This window comes from Chlamydotis macqueenii, chromosome 1 (genome assembly GCF_036417535.1).
Source record: "Chlamydotis macqueenii isolate bChlMac1 chromosome 1, bChlMac1.mat, whole genome shotgun sequence".
Taxonomy (NCBI): domain Eukaryota; kingdom Metazoa; phylum Chordata; class Aves; order Otidiformes; family Otididae; genus Chlamydotis; species Chlamydotis macqueenii.
In genome coordinates this window covers 194,786,675-194,801,514 of record NC_141556.1, presented here as the reverse complement: position 1 = coordinate 194,801,514, position 14,840 = coordinate 194,786,675, and the positions used below count along the sequence as shown (strand labels likewise).

The following is a 14,840-nucleotide window of genomic DNA, read 5'->3' as shown; positions in this document are numbered from 1 at the left end:
TGAGAACTGAGGTTTGCACATATGTTCAGCATTTTTTGTGTAAACAACTGTTTCACCTGCACTCGATTAAGGACGCTTAGGAAGTGAGTGGGTATTTGATTGGAAAGTTTGATGCAGCCTGGTACAAAGCGAAAGGTCCTTCACAAACACTCAGTCTGATGAGTTTTCAACTCCCACACAATGACCAGGGTCATTCTGATCTGTGCATTTGATTTGTGCCTGTCCCCACTCTGGATGACAGTTTAATAGGGTTGAGAGAGCATATTGAAATTAATAATCTGTCTTAAAGGATCGTTTGTAACTTGATTTGAAACAGCTATGTTTACAGTGTGGTGAGTGAGAAAGGTTTATATACTATGTCTGTTTAATTTCCAGTTACCTCCATACTTTCTGGCTTTATTCAAAAACAAATGCAGAACCATCAAAACATCAAAAATAAAATGTGTTCTTATTCTTAACACTGGAAACAAAATTCCTTCAGAGCACCTGTTCACATAAAGTGTCCAAAGGAGTCCCTGAGGGGGAATATTCCAGAGAGGTTATGATAAGCCATTAGATCCTACAGTCCTAGCCACAGCAAAACTTTTTTTTAAAGTTATTGCTTTTAGTTGTTTGGTGTGTCTGTAGTCATATTCCTTGCAGCCCAATAGAGACAACAGAGTCACAATATTTAAGGATTCAGCTGCACCACTGGGCTGCAGCAATTCCCACCCTTGTCACCCTCACTGCAATGACAGTTCAGTGGTCCAGTTCACAAATACGGAACTAACATATCATAGAGCCTGCAGTGTTAGGGACAAATGAAATCAGAGCTGGTTTACCTTTATATGCCAGACTGTATTTCTGTGACAGGAGCTGAGCCATCCCCACTTTGGTAGGAAGCTCGCATGTCATAAGCTCATAGAAGGTCACAGAGACCACTTGCACCTCTTCTGAAACAGACACTAAGTCTTGTTAAAGGAAATCTGTGTTTCAGGCATTCATAATTCCAAAACAAACAATATTCAGTAAGTTCTCAAAGTATATTTACAAAGAGTATGAACACATCTGGTAGAAAAATGTCTTCTTACAGAAGTTGAGGAAGCTGTTCCTTGATCTTTGCTAATGTTCTCCACACTTTTCTACACAATTTGTGCTGCAATTGCATTATTTAAGTGTCACCTAGTTCTAAAGATCATAGAGGAAAAAAACCACTAATATCTTCCTTACAAAGATAAAATTCTGGTCCTGTTAAAGTCATAAGGAGTTGCTACTAATTTTTGTAGTTCTAGGATTTCAATACTAAAATCTGCTAAGTTGATTGCATGCAGGTTCCAAACCTATTTTTCAAGTACTCCGTTTGAAAATAAAATGCAGAAAAGGTGCTTTACCATCATTTCACATGCAGGTGTTACTGGTATAGACACATGATGAAGCTCAGTAAAGGAAAATTCAGATCAAATAAAAAAGGGAATTTCCTAAAAACAAAGACCATGGGATAGTTTCTTGAAAGAAAAAAAAAAAAAATCCCTGACACTAAGCCCATTTAAAATTACTCACAGAACAATCTCCCACTCCTCACCATAGAGAAGATCTTTCTTGTCTCTAAATTAAATGAATTTGATGGTGGCTTGGATAGCAAGGGTGAAACTTGATGATGCAGTTTGACTTTCACAAGAGCTCTCTTTGTGTGCTAGTGGAGCTTTGCTAATGAGAATGCAGGCACCAGCCTTGCAAGCCCCTGAACTTCCAGTCCCAAGTGAAACAGATCTTGGTCACTGGGAACTAAATATATCCAACAGCTATCAGACAAGCAGGTCAGTAGCTTGTTTAGATCAAGCCTTGCTTTTGCTCATACAATTCCTTTCCCAGCATGTAAAAAAATATAGATGTCATTATAAAATAAGTGGGAAACAGACTTCTAAAGGCTTTGCTTGCTAAATAACTTCTATTTAAACGGAACTAGAATTATTAATTTACAAATCCTTTGAGGCAGAAATTCTTTGCATATGCATGGATAACATCTAAGAGAATGCAGCTCCATTAAGAACATATTTTGTGGATGTAAAACACACTAAAATGGTAGTGAAATATTAAAACAGACCTCTATGCATAGGTATGTCAGAAAGTAGCATGTGCTATCAAGGTCAGCATTTTGCCCAAAACATTATTTCCACCTGTTATCAGTGCTACTGTTGTTCGCCAGAATTTAGTCTGCAGCTCTGAAGTGAGAGGGAGGTGCAGTGGGGTATCCACTCCTCTACGTACACAAGCATATGTCTTGTCCAATTTGGCAGGCGTATTTCATTGTAATATTATAATATTCAAGTTTTATCTTGCTTAGATTGCAAAATGAGTAATGTTGGAAGTAGACCAGGTGAGTTCCCATTTGCTTTCTTCTCCTGTATTCAACAGGTAATTGTTGTAAGTTTAAAAGACAAAACGTGTTCTACAGACAGGGAGTCTTAATGTAGGTGATGACCCAGCCCAAATACCAAACCAGCATCATCCCTGCCTATTTGTGAAGCTATCATTAACACAAACCTCATATATAGATGTACTTCACCCAAACAAGGCTTTCAATGCTGCAAACTGCTCTTGTAGGTTATTGGAGTAACAAGGGCACCAGGGAACGCTCCATTAACCTCAAAGGGTTGCACTGGCATAGCTACATTAAAAACAACAAAGGTCTTCAGTGCAGATGGTACTGTAGGTTTCTACATCTTCCTGTTTCATTACTAGCTCGATAACTTCTGCCTCTTTTTAAGGTCTGAATTCACAGCTTTTCAAATGTCCTATGACACTCAGGGTCAGAAGCACAAATGGTCCAACCAGGGCATCCCAAAGCTGAAGATCATCGCTTTACCTGAAAGAAAAGAGTAGCCAATGGATACATTTCTAATCCCTTCTGAAGCGTTGTAAGCATGTGTGCTTAAACCAGTGCAAAGGATTTTAAATTGCATTGCAGTTGCTACATAACTTAACTGGCTGGATCTGTGCTGCTTGTCTGACTGTGCTGTCAGTAAATCAAGAAATGCTACAGTCATAATCATTTTTAAAGGATATATTTGCACACCCATTCTGATGCTTTGGACTAGACATTATCTCGAGGCTTCTGAAATAAATCTCCCTTTCTGCTTGCCTAAAAGAATACAGCAGCTCCTTTGTTATTTGTCTGCATCTGTGTTTTTGTTTGCAAAACAGATCCAGCTTGACTTGACATTGAATTAGATCTCAAAAGAGTGATCCAAAGCCTGGAAAGCTGCTCCCTGGATTTATAAGGCTTTACATTAGACCCCACATGTCCAGAGCAATATATCCTTTCACCAGCGGAGATATTCAACCCTGTGCCCATCAGCGGCCATTCAAGTTAATGACTGTCAGAGGGTGGCTTTCCCAGGTTAACTGGCTGGTCCAGAATCAAACTTTCCCTCACTTTGGCTTTAGCCATTTTAAAGCAATTAAAATGATGAATATTATCTGAAGCCAGAATTTTCTTTTACTGGGTAAGACTCATTCTGTCTGCCAGTCACGGTCACTGTGCTTTCCAAAGTCACATAGCAGTAGAGTAGCTGTGGGAGTTCGGATGTGATGAGCTCAGTACATTTCTTGGAACCTGTTCTCTATTGTCTAAAGCATATGGATTTGAGAATGGAAAGCTGCCAAGATACTGTAGGAGCTACCAACCACATGGACATCCAACCAATACTGGACATCAGGTAATATTTGGAAATCTTGATAAACTGTTTCATTCTTGCTCCAGTTTTGCACTATCCCTGGCTGGGACAAGAAATTACAATACTTTGCAAATGTATCTTGCTAATATAACTGTTTAGATAAATATCCATCTTTCTGGATGTGTGAGAAAACTGATCCACATTTCTGAGCTTTTTGAAGTCTGCATTAATAGTGATCACATGCTGTGCTGTGTATATCTGACCAATAGACAACTTTAAATCTTTTTTGTGTTTGTAATAACTCTGCTAGCCTTGGTGGAAACCTAACGAGGAGCCTGTTATATCCTCCAATAGTTTCTCTCAGTTAATAACATTTGAATTACTTTTGGCTGCAGGAAATAATTTTTTGTAAGGATGAGTTTTCATGTGTCTGGGTAGCCTTTAATGTGAATTTCTTCAGCAATATTTGAAATTACTGCTTTCTGCTTAGAGCATTAAAACGTATGAGAACAGAGGTACCGGGAAATCCTAATACAAACTTCAGAAAAGGTCAGGCTTCCACAGCAAATTTCCATAATTCATTATGGATTCACTACACATTGACCAGCTGCAGTAAATTGTCCTGCTGACAAAAAGAGAAAGAACAGTGAATGGAACAAATTGAACTGCTCACAACACAAGGACAGCAATGAGATCTCTAATTGGACAAAATTAATTCCTCAGAAGAATTCAGGTTGCACTCTTGGACTCCGAGTTTTACAACTGAAAGAAGGCAATTACAATATTCCCAGTGATTCAGGTCATGTTACTTGAGCTATACATGCTGCTTTATGTCTAAATTCTTCTAAATTATGGATTCAGTAAGTTATAAATGGTCCCCTCCATTTAAAGCAAAAGTTATCTTGCAATGTGTGCAGTGCAACTGAAAGGAGGAGGCAGTGGCAGCTTTCAAAAGCAACTGAATAGTTTTCTGTACCCTGGCCTTTGTCCTGTTGCTTTAATGGTTTTACTCTGTTTCTTTACTTCAATGTGGTATAAATGATTCGCTCTTGCTGGAGAACTTTGGGTGTAGAACTGGGCAGAATCTCAAAGTCTGGAGACTATTTACTAAATCTACATCTTTTCAGACTGGCTAAACATTGTCACACACAAGAACATTAGTCACCGTCATGACTAATGTTCGTTAGTAACATTTTTAAGCTCAGAAACACAGCAGCTCAGATTATCCATCGGCTTTGACAAACAGTCCTTCAGATACTAGACAAATGAACTGTGCATTGCTGACAGGTAGAAATGTTTTTCTCCTTCTGCTTTATAAATTTGATATTTGACAATATCTAACCTGGGATCTGGGAATGTTTCCCACCTCTTGCATCAAGGTCCATTCTCTGGCTGAGTATGGAACATTTGTTGAGATAAGACTCAAATGTACACCATCACCCCTCCAGACCCTGAACTATCACACTACTTCTGCTGGGAAAATATGAGTAGGTGGGATCTACTGCACAGTCCATGCTTCCCGATAGAGATGACTGAGGGACCATTTGGGGACACCTGTAGAGCATGCCAGGCCCACAGTTTGGAAACAGCAATGACTCTGTAGTAAGAGAGGGCTAAGATCTCACACAGCCCTCCCTAGTCTTCCTCCAGAAGTGAAAATACCATATACTTCCTAACCCAGAAATGTGGTCCTTATGGATCTCCCTTAATAAGACCCTTCAGTTGTTGAAGTCTGCAATCAGTGACCACTTCAAAGCTGTTCTCCTGAAAAATACTGAGAGAAAGTTGAAGAGAAGTTTTATACCTTGTCAGAAAAAATCAGTAGATATTCCAAGGACTCAGTAACTGAAGGGAATGATGCATGAGTTTCAGGATAGCTAATGTTCTCCGTATTTCAGGGACAAACCCTGGTAGTGGGCACTGGCCCCACTGAGTGCTCGAGTTTGTTCAGAGTACAGAGATTCATTGTGTTGAGGAGTCACTGGTTAATGGTTATAATAGTGTACAATAATAGTGCGTTCCTGGAATAGCTAATCTGAGTTTGTAGAAGGCAAACAGCTCCTGCAAACAGCTGAGCCTGTCATTGCTTTCTAATATAGTGACAAAGGTCAAAATGGCAGCTTTTTAAAGTGAAGAAATGCCAGGTTTAATGTTGAACCAAAGAAAGTACTAACCCCCTACACTTTAATATTCTTTAACAAAGCAAAGTCTACAGGCTACACACAGACACGTTACTGATCTCCCAAAACAACTTCAGGGCTCTGTGCTTGTGGGAGCTGACTGTGCTGTCACCAGGGGAAGGAACTGTCAGACGTAGTGCTTAATGCCGAAGCAACTCCATAGCTTTCAGAGAGAGGTCAAATTTTGGCACCCAAATGAAAGAGAACATTTTCATAAGTGATTGGTTTCACAGCTTTTGGTCTATGTAAATCTCCTGTTAATGCATTAGAACCTCAAAGAGGTTTAAATGACAAAAGCCTCTCAGCTTATCTTTGAGCTTACCTGGAGTTACAGAGTTCATCCAGAGCTTGGTTATATTGTTACCTGAAGGGTGACAAGACACTTAGAGGAGACATAAGAAGACTGTTGTACCTCATACTCTATACCCTGGGCTATGCACAGCTCACTGATTCAGTTTATGTAGTGATTTATAAACTTCAAATGGAAAACTTCTTGCTCACTCCAGTTCCCTCTTTTCTTCCCAGCACCATTTTACTGAAAGATGCATCACGTCAGCGGGGGCAGCAGGTCCCCTCTCTGCCATAGGGCCCAGTGGAAAGTGTACAGCCCCCCGTAGCTTTGTCCAGCCTGGAAATGAGCCAATAGATAATGAAAAAGACGTGAAACATCCCACTTTAAGACTAGGAAGTAAGGAAAACAAGAGAGAACAAGTTTATACTGGAGACCACTTGCTAAAAGTTCCTCCTTATTTGTACACAAGTTCGGCTCTGCCCACAGCCCCCTGACACCATCCTGGCACGAGGGGCAGGGGCAGAGCCTGTAAAGCGTGGCACAAGCCAGGCCCAGGGCTGGCCACTGGAGGCCAAGGCTTGAACAGGCAGTACAGTTTACGGCTGATCCTTGCGTGTCGCTGGATGATGTTCAGAGGCACTACTTTGTGAAACTCTCTATGGAGTCAAACAACAGGACACTGAGCATGTTTTGAGAAATATGCTGGGCCCCTGCCTTGGCTCTTCATTCAGCCTGGGTATTGGAAACCAGACCCAGAGAAGGCGTAGTGACCAGGGTGATCCAGCTTGACGTCCTTACAGAGCTACTTGCTGAGCACTGTAGGATGTAAATCTCTCTTCTTGAACATTAAGAAAATACCCACTGCCATAATCCATATGGTCCTCTGAAACCTTCCCTTGGAAAGTGATAGGTGTTAGGATGTTGATTTGATCATGTCTAAATCACAGACAGATAGAGTTGCCTTCTTATAGAGGACAGAGGGAGAGATCTCTAAAAGCATGGAAGTAAGTAAATGGCATGGTCTTTCCAGAGAGTTACAAGACTGTCACTTGTGTCCCTGAACCCAAAGTGCCTACTTAAGAAAGCTGTTCTCCTCCTCTCTGACCACAGAGCATACCATGGCCAGTAGGAGGGACACATGTCCATCTCGGAGCGAAGGTATTGAGACCTGAGGAACTCCATGCAGTATCCTGTATTTCCTGACCCTTGGAACAGCAGTGGAGTCAGTACAGTCTGATGCATGACCGTTTGGATAAACTGGCCAGTTTCCTTGTGAAACAGGTGAATATTGCATTATGGAACCTCAATAACTGCCAGAAGCCCACTGAGGCAAAGGATTCTTTTTCTCCAGTTGTAAATAAAGATTTTTAAACTATACTTTTCTGTCTGGCACTCAGGAAGGACATGTTGCCAGGGAATATTTTTTGTGAAAAGCACCATAAGTTTTGATGTAGCACTCGAAGACACTGCTGCGATGCACAAGTCTGATTAAAAGTTGCTGGCCTTATAAGAAACTTGAATAGGGTACAGCTCAGGAAGTATTTCTACCACATTTTGTGTCCACATTTGGAGTTAAATGACACATGTAACGTGCATTTTCTCAACTGCCAACCCCCTAGCACTTGGAGGTCCCTGTCCCTGCTGCAGGGGTTGTTGAAATTCTTCTAAAGCAGCAGGTAAATCATTGTGATTTGCAGTATGGCATATTAAGACAAATTGACATATATTTCTTTAATGCCTCAGTTTGTGATGTGATTCACAAGAGCTCTTATCAAAAGTAAAAAATGAAACTGTCATCAGTCAGAACCCTTTCAATGCCAGTTAATGTCATACAACCCTTGCTTCTGAAAAAAATTAGGCTAACTTCAAAAAGGAGCAGAGGACTGGACACAGTTTAATGTTCATGTTGTATAAACATCACACCAGAGTGCTCTCTTTAGAGGGACTCTGGATCTCACTCATCCCTGCACCATCTCACTCTCATTTCTCATGTCTTGTGTTGTGTCTCAACTAAAGCAGAAAGCAGTTTAGGTCAGGGATCATGTCTTTTTACATTTTGTAAAGCACCTTAGGGTGCTTTTAGCTGCACTAAGACAATGGATATTGTATAGAGGAATGAATTATCACTGCCAGAGAAGGAGATTTCTGCACTCTGCCCTAATTTTGCAACTGCTCTTTTTATAATTAATAATAGTGGGAAGAGCTTCAGATATTGTTAAATAAGGCATGAAGTGTCTAAGTGAGTTCTAATACCCCAGTACTACTGTGATTGCCAAGCTCTAAACATCTGCACGGGAACAGAAACTGAATCCCATGGGCAAAATACATAGCTGCTCTATCATTTCATATCATTACACATAAAGCAGCTTTATTCTTTTTGGTCAGAATCCAAAATTTCACTTCCACAAGACAACTCCTAAACTTCCCCCATACACATACCTCGTTGTTTTGGTGCTGTGCCATCATCTTTTCCAGTCTCTGTACTACTCAAATTGACACTTCTTTGTCTTCAACAAAGACCTTGCAATTCCCTCTTGTAATTTACTGGGTTTCTAGGCATTCTCTTCAAATGACAGTATTCATTTCCCATGGACTTGCTCTTTCCCAACTATTTTGTACCCAGATTTGTCTTGCTTCCTCTATCTTCCTTTCCTAATATCTCATCAGGCCAGTAAAGGATGACTAAAGGTGGAGCTGATGTTAATTAATAACTGCACAGTTTTTGAGTTTAATATTCAAAATAGTGCACTTGCCTCTGTATGTCTCTGCAGCTGTATTGTTTGCATCCCTCTTAACAGATCTCTGGCATGTTACTTATCAGCTTAAATTTTAAGCAATTTGCAGGCAAAATAAGCAGTTGTCTACTGGGAAAGCAAATGTCGTCAAGCAGAGGTTTGACTTCACATTTTGCTTTTTACATCAGCTTCTTGTATGGCTGCATTTATGCATTTAGGCTGTGGTTCCATGATGATTTATCTAAGCACCATCAACAGTATATAATGGATCTGGTCAGACATGAGAACATGATTGCACTTCAGACAGATTAAACACACTATACAGGAGAGAGTTTAAACTGCATAATGGTCTCACGCTTTTGTGGAGGCTTTTGCTGGCTGTAGGAGGGTAAACGTTCCTTGATCTAGCATAAAAAAGGAAATGTGCAGACAGATTATGCCTGATTGAGCACAAAGCCCAACAGTACAAAATAGATCCATCAGTGGTTTTGAACAAATTTGAATCAGGAGTGAGCTTATGTTAAATCAAAGCTTAGCTTCAGATGCCTATGGCATTTCTGATGAAATACAAGGGTCCCTAAAGGCAGACTTACTACACCGCCAAACCATGGTGTTTAGGACACTAATACATGCCCTCTCCCAGTTCTAGCTCTGTCAGATTAGCTGGTTAGGTCCACTTATGTCCTGACCTGTCCCAGTACATCTCCCTGCCAAACGACATGGTCCAAAAACTCCTAAGCAAAATTTTGAGTTGTCCCTGGAACTGATTGATCATCCCCTCTGTCAATGGCACAGCTGTAGGAGACAAGTGCTGTCACTCAGAGGACTTCTAGCCCCTGCCCGTGGTCAGGCTGGCAATGTAGCCTGGAATGTTTCACACAACATGCATGAACACTGGCATCACTGACTGATGTTTGTGGAGCTGAAATGAGTCATGCCAGCTATAGATCTGTGAAAGGCATGGAAAGTATTTCTAATAATTTCAAGAAAATAAAAAGATTTAAACCCAAAGGAGAAGCCAGACAACTTCATCTGAAATCCTCAGATACGTGACATAAGCACTGACAGAGGTATAGCCAGTCTCACTAGTGTTCTGCACTGCTTTCCAGAGCAAGCTACCGTGCAAAAGCAGTAGCACACTACAGTAACCCATTTCCTTCCTTTCTCTTTCTCTTTTAGAACTTTAACCAAGAAAGATGTTCTCGCTCAGAATACAGCAAGAACTGGAGAAAGAACACATTTTTATATTAAAAGGCATTGCCTTGTTTTAAATGATATTTAAATGACCTTTTTTTTTTTCATTTCCAGCAAAAAAAAAAGCACAGAAATCAGTTTCAGTGCCCAGTCAGACAACAGAACCAACTCCTTAGGATTTTTGGTCACCAAACACTTATTGATGGAGAAATGAGCACTAAGGGAATGCTCTGCAGAAACTGCTTGTAGAATCAAACAGTTTTGTTACATGAAGGAGTAAAAAAATTTCAAAATCTCCAGTAAGGTAATTAAAAATAGAGCTGGTACACTTGAAAACATTAATGGCAAAACTTATCCAGTGATTTACCACAAAGAGTTTGTGGTTTGCTCGGACCTAATAAGTACTGTCTTATAAGTGAAGAGACATTTCCTTATGGGAATTACACCACAATTTAGCATCTTTCACTTTATCCTGTCTCTCTCTTTTCCCGTCTCTCAGTTTAGCTCCTGTCAGGAAAAAGAAGCTGAGAAGTGTTGTCACAACAGGCCATTTGAAATAGTAGCATGCAGAAGAGAGTGACAGAAAGTGGTAATCAACAGCCCATATCAAATATAAAAGAACTATAGCTGATACAGCTCAAGAGAAAAACAAATAAATGACTAGAAACAGCCTCTAGTAAAAATACCCATCCTGAACTTTCAATGTTTTCAGTATAAAGGCGAAGGGTCAACATACACGGGCAGAGCTGACCCAGAGCAGTTTTGATTTTATCGTGCTGCTCTGAAAGTTGTCCATTTACTACATTGCAAATAATGGTCCCTTTTTGTCACCACTAGAACAATAACAGTGACACCAAAATGCTTCTCATGCCATTCGGTGCAAGTCACTGCAGTGATTTTGTTCCGGCCTTTACTTAATTCTTCTGTCCCAAGTGCAGCAATATTTCCGTGTTTTCCATGGTTCTTTTCCCTTGTTCTCAGTTGCACAACTACTTTGTTTACAGCTTATTTCTCCTGTCTGGAGACGAGACACTCCAGATCTGTCGAATTCAGACAGACCCAGCTGAGGCTCAAAGGGAAGGAGACGTTTGCTACCATCTGCTGGTGAACTGGAGTCGGGATCATCACAGAAAGGATTTTCTGCATTACCTGAGCCCTCAGAAAGAATCTGCTGATCCATTTAGGTTACGTTCATTTACAGGTTTGATGCAAGGCTAAGAAAATACTGGTATTTTTGTTCTGTGGCAAGAAGCATGCAAAGGTGGACATGTTATATTGTAAGCAAATAATCAGGGAGAGATGGAGAAAGGTATTTCAGTCCCTCACAGATTACCAAATCTCTGGTAGTACAAACTTCGAGGAGACGTGTGGGAGCTACAGAACTCCCAGAAGCATAATGAAAGGAAAAAAAACTTCGTCTGTTATTATGGCTAGAGGTAATAAAGCTCTAAGATTATTGCTAGAAATAATAATGAGTCATCACCTCATTGCTTCTATGGCAGTAGCTCCCAAATAAGGCATCATAATCCCAAAGGCGGTTGTGTCAGTGTGCAGTGGGGTTCTGGGCTGCTGAGACAAGTGTTAGGGGTCATAGACTGTAGCTGGACTGTGAATAGTGTGAAGAGTGAAGGGAATTTGTCAACCTCTCTTTTGGGTGCATCAAAAAGTGACAAAATCAACTAGATGGAGTGCATCTTCACTCATGAGCAGGGAGAAAATAAAGAGACATCTCACATGTTTGTGAGCCTTGAACAAAGTTCATAGAAGCTGATGTACAAATGTCTGGTGTATATATTGGAGAGCTCTTTAAAAGCAAGGTGAAAAAAAAAGCATTTCAAATTAAGACTGAGAGCAATAGCTGTTTCTGGATGTCTTTTCAGGGAACTTACACTTGGAAGCATTTAGCAGCTCTATATTTAACAGTTAGAAATAAAGTGGTCTCTGTTCAAGGAGAAATGCACTGTTCTGCAAGCTGAAAACAACGTCCAAGTAAAGAACAAAGTTAAATTCTTCCCCACAGGTGCTGAGCATCCCCAGCTCCATCATCACCCCAGCTTTAACAGGATCTGGGAAGCAAAGCAGCTCCTTGGGCTAATGGAAGACCCTCCTGGATTCAGCCCTAGAGTAGTCTATTGCAGCATGTGCCACAGTCTCGCTGCCCTCCTTCTGCACTAACTTTTTTCCCAGGTGCCATTATATCAGAATGACATTTGTCATCACCACACTGTCCTTCTACTCACGGTCTGGTACTTTGCTGGAGTGCACTAAATCCATAGATTTTCATCGTGAACTTTTCTGACATGGTCCGTTTCTGTTCGTACTGTATTTACGACCGTGGGTTTTGACCCTGGGGCTGTATTTAGGCACTACCACAACACAGTAATAACAAACTGTTCAGTAACAGGCACTTACCCTTGCTGAACAGGGCAGACTGTAGCTCTATGACATCTAACCGAGGTTTCTAAAACAGCAGCAGGGAAGGTTATTCTAAGCCAGAATAGCTGTGAGCTGCTGCCTTCCCACGCCTCCCTTCCCGCCTCCCCACCGGCCCTTCACAAGCAGGAGCGCTGCATTCAACCCGCTGCAGAAAGAAAACAAACACTAAGCTCCCAATTTTTCTAGTTTCCTTATCACAGATATGACTCCCTTCGCAGGATTCAAACATTGTTCCCACATCCTTAGGGAGGAGTTTACATCATTATTTCTCAACAGCCTGTCAGATGACAGGTCCCTGCCCCAACGGCTGCAACTGCCGGGGAGAGCAAGCCATTGTGCAGCTTTCGAAAGCTGGCAACAACGCGCCTGGGTCAGGCTTCAACTGCCTGCAAAGCTGCCCCCAAGCCCATTGATCTGTTCGTGTCAGGGAGATAAAGCACAGCGTCAGTTGGCAAGAAAGACCCCAGTTGGTTGATCCCTATCAAGTGAATTTCCTGGCCCTGAATAGAAAGCCACAAACCAGCAGTTTTTGCTGCTTCTCCCCTGTACAGTTCGTACAGTTCAGACAGGATTCAACAAAACTGAACCATCAATGCTAAGATAAAATCAATAGGATTCAACTGTAGCTAATCCTCAAAGAGCGAGTACATTCTGTAACTAAATCTGCTTGTACCCTGTGAATTTGAATTGCATTCATCTAAGCAGCGTGTCATCTATTCACCAGGTAGGAAATAATGGTAAGAGTTTGTTGGTATATCAATAGCTGCGGATCTTGTTATCTGCTCTTAAAGCCAGGGAGGCGCAACGTGAGACTCCCTGAATGTTAGCAGCAACTGATTGAAAATGCAACAGTAATTCACGTGAGCAAAACTTGAAAAGGCTTTTGAAGAAGGACTCTGGCCAAACTGATGCTGGCCACAGTCTGATTTGTGTCACTTGCGCCTATCTTACTCAGCCGACCAGCTCCATGCCTGTTGACAGACAGAAGTACAAGCAGCCTGTTCTCTAGGGAGCAGGCAAATGAGCGGAGGCAGACTGACACAGAGAGGTGAGAAAGGGCAGCTCAGTCTCCTCCTCCAGCCTTTATGATAAAGATGCTTATGGTTTATAATAAAGATGCTTTTTGTTTTGGTTTTCAAGCATTGGTGCCTATATGAAAAGGTATTTTCATCTCTGAGCCCTTCGCACTTCTCAACAGCATTTTCAGCTGTCACTTCCCTCTACTTGTCCTGTATCCATACCCTCCCCCACTTCTAATTAAACCAGTTTTTACAAAACAATGTTTTGACAAAAGCAGTGGATTTTATGCACTACAGAGTGTGAAATGTCTGGAACAGAAGTCTTGTCTTTCTTCAACTAAAATATCATATAAATGAATATTTTACATATAATTTGAGTAGGATTTGGCTGCAATATTTTTCACTGTTGCAGTAAAAACACGGACTCCGCGGATGGTGTTCTGGAGACCTTTATTGTTAGTCAGCATTAGTCTTTTATAGTCCACCTAAGTTACACGTGAAGTGCATGCACTTAATCATCTAATTTGATTGGTAGCCATATACTGTTCACGCGCCTTATGCTTCATTTGGATTGGTAATAGTTTTTTGGTTGTCTTTACTATTTTTGCCTTTGGTATTTCCTTATCATGTTCTAGTTGCTGTTTTTTGTTATTGAGCAAGTGGTGTTCAAGGACATAGCTCATATTCGTCAATATCAAACAGCTGTACTGCACTCTCTGCCTCCACATTTCACCAATATTTCTAACGAGAAATTAATTTCTAACAAATGAAAACTGCATAGCATGAGGCAGAAAGATAAGAATTTGGGACAGAACTTGCTCCATTCCTCCTGGCCCCAGGACATCTGCTACAGAGATGCCACATCCTCCTGGCCCCACCACACTGTGTGAGACTCATCTGCTGGTCATGCCACAGGTGTGTGGAAAAGCAGAATCACAGAATCATAGAATCACAGAATGGTTAGGGTTGGAAGGGCCTTCCAAGATCATCTAGTCCAACCGCCCTGCAAGGAGCAGGAACATCTTCGACAGGCTGCATCACCTACTCTTGAAAGAAATAGACTTAGCAGTCTGAAAGTAGATGTCTCTGTCCTCCCTCCTCCAGCAGTGATGTGACCTCTTTCAGCTTCAAAGGATTTAAATTAACTTGCAGTACTGGTGCTGTTCTAGCTAATATAAGGACATAAGCAACTTAAGGCTGTAGGGAAATAGTATCTTTCATTAGCCCCCTACTCTCAAAATGGAAGGCTTGTGTGCCTGAAACCTTGTTGGATTTTTTCCGACTGTAAGCGTTGGTCAATAAAAAAATATTACCTCCCTCCACAAAGC

The 14,840-nt window shown here is 41.2% G+C and overlaps 1 long non-coding RNA gene across 1 annotated transcript; it reads left to right on the top strand.

The window, feature by feature from the left end:
• The first annotated feature begins 3,547 nt into the window (after positions 1–3,547).
• Positions 3,548–13,612, top strand: LOC147602378 (uncharacterized). The gene is made up of 3 exons (XR_015257486.1): positions 3,548–3,698; positions 11,062–11,241; positions 12,078–13,612. It is a non-coding gene; the product is annotated as an uncharacterized LOC147602378 (long non-coding RNA).
• The last annotated feature ends 1,228 nt before the right edge of the window (positions 13,613–14,840 follow it).